Raw genomic sequence first — 6,027 nt, 5'->3', positions numbered from 1 at the left:
AGGGAGGGAGGGAGGGAGGGAGGGAGGGAGGGAGGAAGGAAGGAAGGAAAGGAAAGAAAGAAAGAAAAAGTTAGAAAAGTCTTTAAAAAGACAATAAAAAATGACTTCCACAATTTGATAATCAATTTACTTTTTTGGAGAATATTTGCTTAGTCTCTCTACTACCAGATATACGATATATACATTATACATTTGAGGACCCCCCACATATGCAATTATGTATAGTCTTTATATATTATAACATAAGCATTTTTCCAAATTATTAGGAGGAATTTTCCAAACAATTTTTCATGCTACCCATTGTATGAGTATGGCATTATTTATTTAGCTATATCCTTATGAGTCATTAGATTTCTTTCAATTTTTTTCTAATATCAAAAAGCGTTAGCAGTTTTATTCACAGATGTTATACACCTTTTTTATTACATTTTAAGATGGGCTTCTAGAAGTTGAATTACCAGGTTAAAGAAGATAAAATATCTTTATGGCTCACCTATGTTTTTTACAGCCACACAAAGAGTATAATATCTAAAGAACTAAAGGAAGCAAGACTACCTACAATAGCTGAAGCTGAGGAGCAAAATGAGTTCTCTTCATTTGACATCTCACGAACTCCTACTGTTGTCAAGTTTTCTCCTAACCTTCCATTCTCCAAAATATACCTGCAAAAGGATCTATTTGAAGAATATAAACTCATTGCTTCTGAAATACTGCATGAGCTTGGCGAGATATTGCAGAAATATGCTGAGTATAACATTATTTACCCTGCGGGAATTGTAAATCTTATGAATTACAATTGGCATGATCTTATTGAAGGTGCTTGTAAGTGTGCAACCAAAAGTTCAATGTTGAAGAAAAATACTACCTTGCAAAAAGATCCCAATGCCATGACCCAAATCAGTAGCTTTTCAAGAAAGGAATATCATAAGGAAGATCATCTTGTGAAAGTGAAAAAAGACAACCATGTTTCATCTGGTAAGTAGAAGTTATTAGTTAGTTTTATAAATAATCCTCCAGGTTTAAGAAAAAAAGAATAAAAACAGAACGTGAGTGAGATATTGGCAAAACATTATATTAGTGATATTTGGTTTGTGTTAATAATTTTAATAAGTATTAGTGAATGTCAGGAGAAAGATACAAAAATTTATATTGCTTTCATTGAAAGCATCGATTATACTTCATGTGATATGAACTCTCTACCTCAAAGGATCTTACAAATTCTTTTACTGTGGCAGGGTCCAACAGAAACATGATGCCAGCCACATACATACTTTTTTAATTAACTAATTAACTTTTTTTAAGATTTTGTTTTGAGAGAGAGAGGTGGGGGAGGGGCAAAGGGAGAGGGAGAGAGAAACCCAAGCGACTCTGAGCTCAGCACAGAGCCTAATGCAGGACTCAATCTCACAACCCTGAAATCACGACCCTGAGATCATGACCTGAGCCAAAACCGAGTCGGATGCCTAACTGACTGTGCCACCCAGGCACCTCATTAAATTAACTTTTTATTTTAAGATCATTATAGACCCACATACAGATCGCATATACCCTTTACCCATTTTCTCCATACGACAACATCTTGCAAAACCATAGTTCAATATCACAACCAGAATATTGACACTGATAACAGTCAAGATTCAAAACATTTCTATCAAGGTAAGGATCATTTATGTTGTCTTTCTGCAGCCATACCCACTTCCCTCTTTCTCCACCCCCTCTTTAACCCTGGCAACCACCAATGTGTTTTGCATTTCTATATTTTTGTCATTTTAAGAATATTATATAAATGGAATCATATGGTGTGTAACTTTTGGTGATTGTCTTTTTTCAGTCATCTTAATGCTCTGGAGATACATCCAAGTTGTATATATTAGTAGCTTGTTCCTTTCTATTGCCCAGTAGTATTCCATGATATGAATGTACCAGTTTGTTTAATCATTCACTCCTTGAAGGACATCTGGGTATTTGGGTTTTTTTTTCCAGCTTTTGGCTATTATGAAAGCTGCTAAAGCACTCATGTATAGGAATTGTGTAAATATAAGGTTTTTTTTTTAATTTTTTTTTTTTAAGATTCTATTTATTTGTGAGAGAGAGAATGAGAGACAGAGAGCATGAGGGGGGGAGGGTCAGAGGGAGAAGCAGACTCCCTGCTGAGCAGGGAGCCTGATGTGGGACTCAATCCCGGGACTCCAGGATCATGACCTGAGCCGAAGGCAGTCGCTTAACCAACTGAGCCACCCAGGCGCCCTAAATATAAGTTTTGATTTGTCTTTGATAAATGCCCAAAAGTACAATTACTGGGCTATGTGGCAATGGCATGTTTACTTTTATATGAAACTTTCAAACTGTTTTCCAAAGAGGCTATCTTGTTTTACATTCCCATCAGCAATGTGTGAGTGATATCATTTCTCCATATTCTCACCAGTATTTGGATATTATTACCATTTTTTATTTTAGTCATTCTTGTAGACATGTAGTGGTATCTCCTTGTAGTTTTCATTTGCATTCCTTTTTTTTTCTTTTAAGATTTTATTTTCAAGCAATCTCTACACCCAACATGGGGCTTGAACTCACAACTCTGACATCCAGAGTCTCATGCTCCACTGACTGAGCCAGCTAGACACCCCTAATTTGCATTTCTCTAATGGCTAATGATATTGAATATTTATTTGCCATCTGTATATCCTCTTCAGTGAAATGTGTTCCACGTCTTTGCTCATTTTCTAATTGGATTATTTGCTTTTTGCATTGCTGACTTTTGAGAGTTCTTTATATATTCTAGATAATCATCCTTTGTTGTATATGTACTTTGTAAATATTTTCTCCCAGTGTCTTTTCATCTTTTTTTTTTTTTTTTTTTTTTGGTGAAAAAATTTATATTTAGATTTAGCCAGCTGGACTCAGTTTAGATGATTCCAATTTTGTTGGCAACATCCAAAGCATCATAGTCAGGAGCCAGTTGAACATATGCCTTCTTCTCTCCATCAGGCCTGATCAAGGTGTTGACCTTGGCCACGTCAATGTCGTAGAGCTTCTTCACAGCCTGTCTGATCTGGTGCTTATTGGCCTTGACATCCACAATGAACACAAGCGTGTTGCTGTCTTCTATTTTCTTCACGGCTGACTCAGTAGTCAGGGGGAACTTGATGATGGCATAGTGATCAAGCTTGTTTCTCCTGGGGGCGCTCTTTCGAGGATATTTGGGCTGCCTCCGCAGATGCAGTGTCTTGGGTCGTCAGAATGTAGGTGACGTGCGGATCTGCTTTTTTTGTGACTGTGGACGACTTTCAGCACCGCTTTCTTCGCCTTCAAAGCCTTTGCTTTGGCTTCGGCTTTGGGAGGGGCAGCGGCTTCCTTCTTAGCTTTCGACGCCATCTTCTCTTTTCATCTTTTAATAGGGTCTTTTGCAGAGAAAAAGTTTTACATTTTGATGCAGTCCAATTTATCAAAAGTTTTTTATAGATAGTGCTTTTGGTATCAAGTCTAAGAATTCACTGCCTACACCTAAATCCTGAAGGTTTTCTCCTATTTTTTTTTCTAGAAGATTTATAGTTTTACATATTATATTTAAGTCCATGACCCATTTGGGGTACGTTTTGTGTTAAGATGTGAGACCTAGGTTGAGGTTCATTTTTTTGGCCTATGGACATCCAGTTGCTTCAGCAGCACTTGTCAAAAAATGCTCTTTCTGCCACTGAATTGCTTTTGCATCTTTCTCAAAAATCAGATGGGCATATTTATGTGACTTTATTTCTAGGTTCTCCTTTTGTTTCTGCTGGTTCTCATTCATGTTCTCTTGACTCCCTGTGAATATGATTATTTTTAATTTTGTGTCAGACACTGTATTTGAAAAACTGTTTTTAAAAATAATTTGAGAGCTAGATGAAATTTCTTCAACTGGAGGTGATTGGAAGCAGGGACTCAAACAGATGTTTGTATACCAATATTCATAGCATCATTATTCACAATAGCCAAAAGGTGGAAACAACCCAAATGTCAATGGACAAGTGTATGGATAAACAAATTATGGTATGTACATACAATGGAATATTATTCAGCCTTAAAAAGGAATGACATTCTGATACAGGTTATAAGGTGGATGAAACTGGAAGACATGCTAAGTGAAACTTGTATGAGGTACTTAAGGTAACCAAATTCATAGAGACAGAAGGTAGAATGGTGGTTGCAAGGGGCTGGGGGGAGGGAAGGATAGGGAGTTACTGCTAAATGGGTACAGAGTTTCAGTTCAGGAAGAAGAAAAATTTCTGAAGATGGATGGTAGTGATGATTGCACAACAATGCAAATGAACTTAATGCTACAAAACTATACACTTAAAAATGGTTAAAATGGTAAATTTTTATGTTTGCAAATTTAACCACAATAAAACATATTGGCATAACATAAAATGTTATGCAAATTTAACCACAATAAAAATATTTTAGGGGTGCCTGGGTGGCTCAGTCGTTAAGTGTTCTGCCTTCAGTTCAGGTCATGATCCCAGGGTCCTGGGATCGAAACTCGCATCAGGCTCCCTGCTCAGTAGGGAAGCCTGCTTCTCCCTCTCCTCCCTGCTTGTGCTCTCTCTCACTATCTCTGTCACTATCTGTCTCTCTCTCTCAAATAAATAAATAAAATCTTTAAAAAATATATTTTAATGGTTAAGTGGTAAATTTTGTGTTATGTATATTTTACCACAATGCAACAACAGCAAAAAAAAGGTGGGGGGGGGGGACATTTGCAAGTACCAAACGCAAGAATGTTAAGAATAATAATAAAGCCTCAGGGGTCTGACTTTTTTGCTGATAATAATTTCAGAAAACTTGATAGGGAAATATGGGTGACTGGCACAGACATGTAATTAAAAAAGGATGAGGAACCTCAGCAGAGCTTAGCGCTACATTTTGGAGAGTACTGGTAGATCCCACTTTTATCCCCAGAGTGTAGCTTTATTTTCAGAACTTTAAAATTTCTCACTTTGGCTCCTATTGTGTTGAATATATACAAGCAAGATTCAATGTAGCAAAAGAACTGATATTTTAAATATTAAAATCATATTAGTTTATAATATTTTACAGATCATAGGGATCTTTCTAGCCATTATCTAATTTAATTGTCCAGATATTCCTGTGGGGTAGTTAATAGGATTTCTGTTTTGCTAAGGAGAAAACTGAGATGCCAAAGGATCAAGTAACTTGCCCAAAGTCATACAGTTTCTGATAGAGCCATGACCCCAGCCCTGGTCTTTTAACTCCCAGTATAGTATCCTTTCTGCTACTTTATCCATTCTGCTATCATAATAGTGATAATGATTTTGACAATGAGAAAAAATAGTAGTGGCAGCTATCTCTACAAGACCCCTCTGAGATAGAGAAGTAATCTACTGTAGTGATTAAGCCTTTGCTCTTAGGATTCCTGGATCCAAATCCTGGCTATTGCACTTACTATTTGTATAACTTTGAATTTTATAACCCCTCTTTGCCTCAGTTTCATTATCTGTGACATGGTACTGCAAATTGTACCTCCTTCCAGGGTGGTTCTGAATATTAAATAAGTTAACACTAAAGCACTTGGTAAAGTATCTAAGTATAGTAGAAACTACTTATTTTTTTAAGTTTTTATTTAAATTCCAAGTAAGGTACAGTGTCATATTAGTTTCAGGTGTACAATATAGTGATTCAGCACTTCCATTCATCACCCAGTGGTAGACACTAGTTATGTGCTTGTTATATTATTATTATTATTATTATTATTATTATTATTATTATCTCCATTCTCTCATATGATCCTCAGAGTAACCCTTCAGTATAGAGGTATTATTATAGGCTCCTGATGGTTCATGAAGCCCAATACATTTGCTTTAACAAGATAATTCTAGCAATACAATTTTTAATTTTAAGAACAAGTGATTGCTGTTAATCAAGAGACTGAAAGGCTCTGTAGCAGCGGTTCTCAAAGTGTCGTCCCTGAACCAGTGCATCAACATCACCAGGAACTTGTTAGAACAAGTCCTAGCAAATTCTCTAGGT

At 36.3% G+C, this 6,027-nt stretch overlaps 1 pseudogene; it reads right to left on the bottom strand.

Annotated features, from left to right (window-relative positions):
- Positions 1–2,841: 2,841 nt before the first annotated feature.
- Positions 2,842–3,375, bottom strand: LOC116639903 (annotated as a pseudogene).
- Positions 3,376–6,027: the final 2,652 nt, after the last annotated feature.

Source organism: Phoca vitulina, unplaced genomic scaffold (genome assembly GCF_004348235.1).
Source record: "Phoca vitulina isolate PV1807 unplaced genomic scaffold, GSC_HSeal_1.0 scaffold19, whole genome shotgun sequence".
In the NCBI taxonomy this organism is placed as follows: Eukaryota; Metazoa; Chordata; class Mammalia; order Carnivora; family Phocidae; genus Phoca; species Phoca vitulina.
This window is presented reverse-complemented; position numbering and strand designations above follow the sequence as displayed.